Source organism: Sylvia atricapilla, unplaced genomic scaffold, assembly GCF_009819655.1.
Source record: "Sylvia atricapilla isolate bSylAtr1 unplaced genomic scaffold, bSylAtr1.pri scaffold_84_arrow_ctg1, whole genome shotgun sequence".
NCBI classification, from domain to species: Eukaryota; Metazoa; Chordata; class Aves; order Passeriformes; family Sylviidae; genus Sylvia; species Sylvia atricapilla.
Window position 1 is genome coordinate 54,243 of NW_027077165.1, and position 11,689 is coordinate 65,931.

At 49.0% G+C, this 11,689-nt stretch overlaps 1 long non-coding RNA gene across 1 annotated transcript; it reads right to left on the reverse strand.

The window, feature by feature from the left end:
- Nucleotides 1–8,784: 8,784 nt before the first annotated feature.
- On the reverse strand, nt 8,785–9,216 carry LOC136375074 (uncharacterized). The gene is made up of 3 exons (XR_010746032.1): nt 9,188–9,216; nt 9,019–9,084; nt 8,785–8,941 (listed from the first exon to the last, which is right to left on the reverse strand). It is a non-coding gene; the product is annotated as an uncharacterized lncRNA (long non-coding RNA).
- Between the last annotated feature and the right edge of the window lie 2,473 nt (nt 9,217–11,689).

Genomic DNA, 11,689 nt, shown 5'->3' on the forward strand with positions numbered 1-11,689 from the left:
GTTAGAGAGAAACAGAGAAAGAGAGGCAGAGTTAGAAAGAGAGAAACAGGCACAGAGGCAGAGATAGAGAGAAACAGGCACAGAGGCAGAGATGGAGAGAAACAGGCACAGAGGCAGAGATGGAGAGAAACAGAGGCAGAGAGGTACAGTTAGAGAAACACAGAGACACAGAGGTAGAGCTAGAGAGAAACTGACAGAGCTAGAGAGAAACTGACAGAGCTAGAGAGAAACTGACAGAGCTAGAGAGAAACTGACAGAGCTAGAGAGAAACTGACAGAGCTAGAGAGAAACTGACAGAGCTAGAGAGAAACTGACAGAGCTAGAGAGAAACTGACACAGCAAGACTCAGACTGAGAGAGATAGCTAGGGAGAAACTGACAGAGCTAGGGAGAAACTGACAGAGCTAGGGAGAAATTGACATGCCTAGACAGAAACTGACAGAGCTAGATAGAAACTGAGAGTCCTAGAGAGAAATTGACAGAGCTAGAGAGAAACTGAGAGAGCTAAATAGAAATTGACATAGCTGGACTGAGACTTAGAGAGAAAGACAGAGAGATAGAAAAAGACTCACAGAGTTAGAGAGAAAGAGAAACAGAGTTAGCAGGAAACAGAGAAAGAGCTAGAAATAGAACGAGAGAAAAATAAAGACATCAGAGATAAAGAATCAGACTGAGAGAGAAAAGGAAATAGCATTAAGGTAGAGAGGAAAAGAGACTTACCTTTAAGTAGGGAAATAGAGTGAGGAAAAAATGACTCAATGACACCAAATAAAGACACAAGCCAAAAGGGGGGAAAGGGGGCAGTGGGTGGGGGGTGTATCTTTATTAAGGCAACTTCAACTTGTATTAAAGGAATGTTTCTATTTACACTTCAGCAAAACACATGGCAACAACCTATACAAATGCAAATACAGACACAGCCCATAGGCACACCAATAAAAATACAATTTACATACAGAGCAATTCATTGAAAGACAGCAGCAAATGCAAATACAAAAAAATACAGGGCAATACGAGGCTAATACATATAGACACACTAGAACTGCTTTTCTACACCTGAAACACTAATTAGATCTTGTTTTATAACCCAAAACAAAAGCAGCACATGGAAAATGTAACAGTCATCAACCACACATACCTCCTTCAGCTTGCACATGAACTCACCTTGGCTCGCAATTGCTCGGTTACACCCCAGATGCCAGTGGTCCTCGGGAACGTGGTTCCCGGGAGCCTCGAAAAAAATTGGCCTGCCTGACGAAAACCCCGATCCCTAGGCCGGCTGCGCCCAAACTTTGGCGATGAACGTCGCCTCGCAGACCGGCCGGGACCGAGGAAAAAAAAACCCAGCCGGGGGGAAAAAAAAAAAAAAAACCCCCGGCTGGGGATTTTTTATTCTAAGTGTAAAAATGTATTGAAAAACCTGAAAGGCAAAAGGCACGCACGCAAGGTTAGAACCGGGCGACACGCACACCTCCTCCGGCATACACGCAAATCCCCCCTCGCTCCCGGGAACGTGGTTCCCGGGAGCCTCGAAAAAAATTGGCCTGCCTGACGAAAACCCCGATCCCTAGGCCGGCTGCGCCCAAACTTTGGCGATGAACGTCGCCTCGCAGACCGGCCGGGACCGAGGAAAAAAAAACCCAGCCGGGGGGAAAAAAAAAAAAACCCCCGGCTGGGGATTTTTTATTCTAAGTGTAAAAATGTATTGAAAAACCTGAAAGGCAAAAGGCACGCACGCAAGGTTAGAACCGGGCGACACGCACACCTCCTCCGGCATACACGCAAATCCCCCCTCGCTCCCGGGAACGTGGTTCCCGGGAGCCTCGAAAAAAATTGGCCTGCCTGACGAAAACCCCGATCCCTAGGCCGGCTGCGCCCAAACTTTGGCGATGAACGTCGCCTCGCAGACCGGCCGGGACCGAGGAAAAAAAAACCCAGCCTGGGGGGGAAAAAAAAAAAACCCCCGGCTGGGGATTTTTTATTCTAAGTGTAAAAATGTATTGAAAAACCTGAAAGGCAAAAGGCACGCACGCAAGGTTAGAACCGGGCGACATGCACACTCACGCAGGCAAATGCAAGCAGACGCACAGGCAACTCTCAGACACGGTCGCTCTTTAGCTTACATGGTAGAGTCCAGGAAACTTGGTAGCAACAGCAACCCAGAGATACCAATCCTCCTCAGGCACCTGCAAGACAAGAAGAGGCGGTCAGCAAGGGGTTATCTGACAACAAGGCATCATCCCCACTCTGGGCCTATAACTTTTCTCCCCAAAACCCCACAGAAAAGAGATGAATGGGGAAATTTTACAACAGTTCTACCTAACTGTGAATATGTGCCAGGGCAGGGCAGCTCAAACATAACTCATACAACATCATCACATACAATGCAACAAAATATCATACAACATAGTCGCAATAGGCTGCAACATGGTCAGATACACCTTGATACAATGTGATACAACATAGTCGCAATAGGCTGCAACATGGTCAGATATAACGTGATACAACTTGATCACAATAGGCTGCAACATGGTCAGATACACCTTGATACAATGTGATACAACGTGATACAACATAGCCACAATAGGCTGCAACATGGTCAGATATAACGTGATACAACTTGATCACAATAGGCTGCAACATGGTCAGATACAATGTGATACAACATAGCCACAATAGGCTGCAACATGGTCAGATACAATGTGATACAACATAGTCGCAATAGGCTGCAACATGGTCAGATACAATGTGATACAACGTGATACAACATAGCCACAATAGGCTGCAACATGGTCAGATATAACGTGATACAACTTGATCACAATAGGCTGCAACATGGTCAGATACAATGTGATACAACTTGATCACAATAGGCTGCAACATGGTCAGATATAACGTGATACAACTTGATCACAATAGGCTGCAACATGGTCAGATACAATGTGATACAACGTGATACAACATAGCCACAATAGGATGCAACATGGTCAGATATAACGTGATACAACTTGATCACAATAGGCTGCAACATGGTCAGATATAACGTGATACAACTTGATCACAATAGGCTGCAACATGGTCAGATACAATGTGATACAACGTGATACAACATAGCCACAATAGGATGCAACATGGTCAGATATAACGTGATACAACTTGATCACAATAGGCTGCAACATGGTCAGATACAATGTGATACAACGTGATACAACATAGCCACAATAGGCTACAACATAGTCAGATACAATGTGATACAACTTGATCACAATAGGCTGCAACATGGTCAGATACAATGTGATACAACGTGATACAACATAGCCACAATAGGATGCAACAGTCAGATACAACATGATACAATATGATACAACATAGTCACAATAGGACACAATACAGTCGGATACAACGTGATACAAGATAATTGCAATAGGATACAACAGAGTAAGGTAGAAGGTAAGCGCACACGATATAAGCCGACATAGACGCGCACGGTATCGGCACGTACGAGATCGGCACGTACGGGATAAGCCACGTTAGGCGGAATATAAGCGAGGACTTCGGATAACTCTCTGGAAGACGCTGCAGTTACATGAGGAGAATATAATACCCTCCCTAGAGAAGTCCAAGAGAACAGCATGTGAAAAGAAGGCACTACCAAAGCTGAGAAGGAAAATGGATGAGAACACCGAGTGTCCCTCTGTCAGCCTCGACAAGTCAAAATGTAAAGATACCGGAATAAGGATGATCCGGGAAGGTACGCGAGGACGGTACGGCCGACGCGGGCCAGAATGATGCCGATAAAGCGTCGAGATGTTACGAAGGCCTAAGATGCGGAAGATGAGGGACACGAATGAAATAATGTAGACGTGGACAACGTAACAGAGACGACCTGAAACTGCCTGGCAGTCGCACCTCGGGGACCCGAGATGCCTAGCGCAAGATGAGCCAGAGGCCGATGATATCAAAGGAAAGAAAGCTTGAAGGCAATAGCACATGATGATGAAACACAACCCCTTACAAGAATTAGTGCCTAAGCCGTTAAGAGGACACTTGAGAAACCGAGTAGGCCGAGAGAAGGAAGCGATCACTGCCGGGTGACCGTGGCGATATCTCTGGACGCGAAGGCGACGTCCTCGGGTGAAAATATCCTCCGGGACGTGGAGACTAAAAGATGGCTGACGACGCAAAACACACAAGAAAACGGAACTGCCCTGCCCCGCAAAGGCTCTGGTGAGGCCGAGGCAAAACCCACTCCCGTTACTACTGAGGGGTCCATCCCGCTAGGGCCCTCTCCTTTCAACTAACTGTAAATTGCCTCCTGTGATTGCAAAGCTTTTCCCCCTTCACCCAAACATCAGCCCCGACACTTATCTTTCAGAAGACGAGCAGACAAAATCCATCCTCGACGGAAAAGAACACATCGGCTTCATTGCTGCGGTATCCAAACTTGGGCTCCGCATCACCTCACAGCACCTAAGACAACAAAACAGAAAATGTGACAATTGCCGAACAGAAAAGTAAACCCCGGGCCTCCTCTGCATCGTGTCCCCAGCTCACCTCGGACCTTCATTTCACTCCAAAGAGAGCCTGGAGGATACCTGCAAAAGGAAAAGGTACAGATTTAGCCTGTTGTTACACACCGCTCACTTATGAGTCACCCCGTCTAAATGCCAACTCACCCCATCGCCTCCGTTCCTTGGCAAGCGTAGGGCAGCAGCAGCATCTGCAAAGAAACAAAGAAAAAAAGCAGGCTGAGTTACTGTAAAAACACAATCTGCCCAGTCAGACGGAACACTGTCACAGGTACATTTTAAACTTATACCCACCAAGCCACTAGGATCCAGGACCAGAACATCTTGCAAGTGGATCACCTAAAAAAAAAAAAAAAAAAAAAAATTCAGAAGATTATAAGAGGCGCACCAGAAATTGAGACCGAGGCAGTAACAACTGCTTCTGACCACCGCTCAATCCTCACCTGGCCCGCTTCATCTTCACTGCTGAGATCCCCCTTTACCTCCTAAAAAGAAAGACAAAGAACAATGCTGTAACATAGTCATCGTTTACACTGCCCCAGCAGAGGCAAACTGGGACGGACTTAAGTTCACACCCACCTGGCCACTGGAATCCAGGACCGGGACATCTCACAAGTGGACCACCTAAAAATAAAGAGAAAAAAAAAAAAATATTGATATTAGAGTCCGACCAGAAATTGAGACCTGATAAACATCAGCTGCTTCCGTCCACCGGCCAAGGCTCACCTTGCACAGTTCACCTTCACTGCCAACATCCCGCTTCACCTCCTAAAAATAAAGACAAAGAAGAAGGCTGTAACACCGTCACCGTTTACACTGCCCCTGCACAAACAAGCACAGAGCGACTTAAACTTTCACCTACCCAGACACTGGCAGCCTCAGCCACGACATCTCACGAGCAGACCACCTAAAATACAAAAAAGTCAACACTGGACACTTAGAGTTGAACCAGAAATGGAGACCTGAGCAATAACAACTGCTTCGGTCCACAAGTCACTGCTCACCTCGCTCACTTCACCTGCTCTGCCGATAGCCAGCTTTACCTCCTAAAAATAAAGGCAAAGGTCAGTGCGGTAACATACCCACAATTTACACCGCACCCGCAAAGAACAACTGGGACACACCTTCTCGGGGAAACCAGCTCCACTGCTGCAGGGGTGCTCGGTCTCAGGTTTCATCTGTCTCCATCTGAAAGAAAGGTAGGACAAAAGTCAGAGTGCTGCTGGATAACTTGACATATCCAGGCACCTTGTGTCAGTTCCCAGACACCACCTAGAATCCCAAGGACCCTGCATTTCCAGTCTCCGAGACTTGTTCTCCTACCCTTACACCCGGCTAAGCAGCAGGGCAGAGCAGCTCTGGGCCAAACACACACCTGCACCCGTGACACAAGACACAACAGATGAGGACATGCAACAGGGACAGAAAACACCTGGCGAGAAGAAAGATCCTGAGGACCGAGAGAACTCGGGATGAGATGACCGAGGTAAGACCGATGGAGAGCCGACCGGACTCAAAGAACCCTGAGGGAAGAAGATGCTAACAGCAAGACCGATTCCAAGAACTGCAAAGATGGATGCTCAAGAATACTCTGGTCAGGACCTCCTACATAGCTTTGCATTTTTAGAAGGCCTAAACCGCCAGAATGGATGAGGGCGGTGCACAGCTGTCGATACAGCTCAGAACAAGATCTGGAAAGACATTGGTCTGGATGCTTCTGAAGAGTGATACAATTCACATGCCTGCCTGAGCTCCCGAGTCGATGGTTCGCTGCTGTCGGCACCGGGCCGAGGAATGGAGGGACGTGAGATGCTCAGAAGGAAGCGAGGGTTTTTGATATGGGCCCTTGAAGGGGCACGGCAAAAGACACGAAACAAGGTGTGCACGACAGACAAGTGACATGACGCTCACCGGGACTGCTCTGCCCTGCAAGCCTCAGCATTGAGATCAAAAGCGAGACTTTCCCTTTAGACAGCCAAAGGGGCTGCTTCTTGGACGGCCCCATCTCCAAACCTAACCAAAAAGCCCCCTCGGCCAAAAGCCAACCCAGCGCCCTGCTCTTTCGTCCCCTCTGTGGCTCGCTGCCCTCCACTTATCTCTCGGACGGCTGGAGATGCAAAGTCCGGTCGGGTGCAAAAGAAGGCCGCCTCTCCCTCTGGGAAATTCCTGATAACACCGGGCTCCTCTCTTCTAGTCAGCTGCAATAGAGAGAACGAAACATCACTGCAAGACCTCAGTATCCCATTGCCCAAAACCCAACAATTCTGCTAATAACCGTCTCCTGAGAATACCCGGGCGTGCTGCCTCGGCCGTGCTCAGAGGCCGACACCATCATCACAGGGTATGTTTGGGATAAAAGCAAATAAAGTGATGTGGCATTGCTGATACTTGAGAGGATCCTCGCTTTTCCTCCCTACCTCCCCGACTCCTAGGCCGTTACCAAAGCCTACCTGGAAAGCACCTTCAAATGGAGAAATCAATGCTTGACCACAGAGTCCTGGAATGCCTCCAGAGGGCTCGCAGGAGCAGAGGTATGGTTTGTGAGGAGAATTCATCATAATGAGAGCGGCCCACCTGAAACACACAAAAATAGAGACTTAGAGTCGCACCAGAAATTGAGACCGAGGCAGTAACAACTGCTTCTGACCACCGCTCAATCCTCACCTGGCCCGCTTCATCTTCACTGCTGAGATCCCCCTTTACCTCCTAAAAAGAAAGACAAAGAACAATGCTGTAACATAGTCATCGTTTACACTGCCCCAGCAGAGGCAAACTGGGACGGACTTAAGTTCACACCCACCTGGCCACTGGAATCCAGGACCGGGACATCTCACAAGTGGACCACCTAAAAATAAAGAGAAAAAAAAAAAATATTGATATTAGAGTCCGACCAGAAATTGAGACCTGATAAACATCAGCTGCTTCCGTCCACCGGCCAAGGCTCACCTTGCACAGTTCACCTTCACTGCCAACATCCCGCTTCACCTCCTAAAAATAAAGACAAAGAAGAAGGCTGTAACACCGTCACCGTTTACACTGCCCCTGCACAAACAAGCACAGAGCGACTTAAACTTTCACCTACCCAGACACTGGCAGCCTCAGCCGCGACATCTCACGAGCAGACCACCTAAAATACAAAAAAGTCAACACTGGACACTTAGAGTTGAACCAGAAATGGAGACCTGAGCAATAACAACTGCTTCGGTCCACAAGTCACTGCTCACCTCGCTCGCTTCACCTGGACTGCCGATAGCCAGCTTTACCTCCTAAAAATAAAGACAAAGGTCAGTGCTGTAACATGGCCACCATTTACACTGCACCCGCAAAGAACAACTGGGACCGACCTTCTCGGGGAAACTAGCTCCGCTGCTACAGGGGTGCTCTGCCTCAGGTTTCTTCTCTCTCCATCTGAAAGAAAGGTAGGACAAAAGTCAGAGTGCTGCAGGATAACTTGACACCTCCAGACATCCTGTGGCAACCTAGGCATACCCTCCACAGGCCTACAAGACAAATTTCAAGTCCCCAGGCCTTGTCCTGTTACCCCCACACCCAGCTAAGCAGCAGGGCAGAGCAGTTCCGGGCCAAACGCACACCGACACCCGTGACACGGGACACAAAGAACGAGGGGACGCAACGTGGACAGAAAACTCTCGGCGAGAGGAATGACCGCAAGGACCGAGAGAACTCGGGAATGAGATGACCGAGGTAAGACTGATGGAGAGCCGTCCGGACTCAAAGAACCTTGCGGGAAGAGGATGCTAAAGGGAAGATCGATTCCAAGAACTGCAAAGACGGATGCTCGAGAATACTCTGGTCAGAACCTTCTACATAGCTTTGCATTGTTACAAGGCCTAAACTGCCAGAATGGATGAGGGCGGTGCACAGCTGTCGCTACAGCTCAGAACAAGACCTGGAAAGACATCGGACCGGATGCTTCTGAATAGAGATACAATTCACATGCCTGCCTGAGCTCCCGAGTCGATGGTTCGATGCTGTCGGCACCAGGCCGAGGAATGGAGGGAACCGAGATGCTCAGGAGGCCAGGGTTTTTATAGGGGCCCTTGAAGGGCTACAACAAAAGATACGAAACACTGAGTGCACGACAGACATGTGACATGACACTCACGGGGACTGCTCTGCCCGGCACACCTCAGCATTGAGATCAAAAGCGAGACTTTCCCTTTAGACAGCCTAACAGGCTGCTCCTTGGACGGCCCCATCTCCAAACCTAACCAAAAAGCCCCCTCGGCCAAAAGCCAACCCGGCACCCCGCTCTTTCGTCCCCCCCGTGGCTCGCTGCCCTCCACTTATCTCTCGGATGGCTGGAGATGCAAGGTCCCGTCGGGTGCAAAAGGAGGCCGCCTCTCCCTCTGGGAAATTCCTGATAACACCGGGCTCCTCTCTCATAGTGAGCTGCAATAGAGAGAACGAAACATCACTGCAAGACCTCAGTATCCCATTGCCCAGAACCCAACAAGTCTACTACTAACCGTCTCCTGAGAATACCCGAGCCTGCTGCCTCGGCCGTGCTCAGAGGCCATCATCACAGGATATGCCTGGGATAAGAGCAGATAAGGTTATGTGGCATTGCTGATACTTGAGAGGATCCTCGCTTTTCCTCCCTACCTCCCCGACTCCTAGGCCGTTACCAAAGCCTACCTGGAAAGCACCTTCAAATGGAGAAATCACGTCTTGATCACAGAGTCCCGGAATTTCTCCAGAGGGCTCACAGGAGCGGAGGCCTAGGTCCGTCATCTGGTTTGTGAGGGGAATTCAGCATAATGAGAGCGGCCCACCTGAAACACACAAAAATAGAGACTTAGAGTCGCACCAGAAATTGAGACCGAGGCAGTAACAACTGCTTCTGACCACCGCTCAATCCTCACCTGGCACGCTTCATCTTCACTGCTGAGATCCCCTTTACCTCCTAAAAAGAAAGACAAAGAACAATGCTGTAACACGGTCACCATTTACACTGCCCCAGCAGAGGCAAATTGGGACGGACTTAAGTTCACACCCACCTGGCCACTGGAATCCAGGACCGGGACATCTCACAAGTGGACCACCTAAAAATAAAATAAAACCACCAACAGGGGCATGTTAGAGTTGGACCAGAAATTGAGACCTGATAAACATCAGCTGCTTCCGTCCACCGGCCAAGGCTCACCTTGCACAGTTCACCTTCACTGCCAACATCCCGCTTCACCTCCTAAAAATAAAGACAAAGAAGAAGGCTGTAACACCGTCACCGTTTACACTGCCCCTGCACAAACAAGCACAGAGCGACTTAAACTTTCACCTACCCAGACACTGGCAGCCTCAGCCATGACATCTCACGAGCAGACCACCTAAAATACAAAAAAAGTCAACACTGGACACTTAGAGTTGAACCAGAAATGGAGACCTGAGCAATAACAACTGCTTCGGTCCACGAGTCACTGCTCACCTCGCTCGCTTCACCTGGACTGCCGATAGCCAGCTTTACCTCCTAAAAATAAAGACAAAGGTCAGTGCTGTAACATGGCCACCATTTACACTGCACCCGCAAAGAACAACTGGGACCGACCTTCTCGGGGAAACTAGCTCCGCTGCTACAGGGGTGCTCTGCCTCAGGTTTCTTCTCTCTCCATCTGAAAGAAAGGTAGGACAAAAGTCAGAGTGCTGCAGGATAACTTGACACCTCCAGACATCCTGTGGCAACCTAGGCATACCCTCCACAGGCCTACAAGACAAATTTCAAGTCCCCAGGCCTTGTCCTGTTACCCCCACACCCAGCTAAGCAGCAGGGCAGAGCAGTTCCGGGCCAAACGCACACCGACACCCGTGACACGGGACACAAAGAACGAGGGGACGCAACGTGGACAGAAAACTCTCGGCGAGAGGAATGACCGCAAGGACCGAGAGAACTCGGGAATGAGATGACCGAGGTAAGACTGATGGAGAGCCGTCCGGACTCAAAGAACCCTGTGGGAAGAAGATAGAGGAAGATCGATTCCAGGAACTGCAAAAATGGATGACCAAGAATGCTCCGGTCAGAATGCTCTACCTTGCTTTGCATTGTTACAAGGCCTAAACCGCCAGAATGGATGAGGGCGGTGCGGAGCTGTCGATACAGCTCAGAATAAGAGCCCTGGAAAGACGTCGGACTGGATGCTTCTGAATAGAGATACAATTTCCGTGCCTGCCTGAGCTCCAGTGGCGATGGTCGATGCTGTCGGCACCCGGCCGAGGAACCGAGAGACCGGAGATGCTAAGAATGATGCCAGGGTTTTTGATATCCCACTTGAAGGGCTACAGAAAATGAAATTGGACGCAGGATGCTTGATAGACACAACGTGCACAATTGACAAGTGACAGGACATGCACCGGGACTGCTCTGCCCTGCACATCCCAGCATCGGGAGCAAGCCTGAGACTTTACCTTTATAACTAACACCTGCAATAAGGCTATCGAAGGGAAAATGCAGAGATACCCAATCCGAGGATCTCAACGACAGGCTAGACAACACAGCACACCGGATGACGTGACATTGAATAAAACTGTTCTACCCTGCCCACCTGTAGCTTCCATCGGAAGTAGAGACATTCCCTCCAGCTGCCTTAAGAAGCCCCTTAAAGGACATCCCTTTCCCATCTGCTACCTGTTAAACATGTCCCATGAATTTCCAAACCCCTATCATCCTATCTGCATTCCATGGCCCGTGACTTATCTTTAGGATGTCCGTCAAGGTGAATCCTCATTGGAACTGAAATGAGTCTGCCTCAGAAGGCCCTGTGATTGTTGATTAGGCTTTTGGCTACAAAAAAGAAAACCAAAATCAATGTACAAATTCAGCAGCATATGAGCCGGCTCCCAATGAGTGGGCTTCTCACCCTCTCCAAAGTGTGCCTTGGACATCGATTCTGTGGCTTCATCACACATCTAAGACTACAGGTGTTACAATGTTTGGTACCTGAGTTAGCAGGGGGCAAAGCTGCACAGCAGTTCCATGAGCAGAGCATACATGCTTACATTTATGTGTCTTACGTGCACTTGTGCTGTAAGAAACATAAATACATCTGCTATTACTTGTGAAAAAGCCTTGGGGGAGGCCCTCAAGTGGACATCCTTTCTCACTTTGCTGCCTTCAAAACCACTGAACAATAACTCCTATCAGGGTAC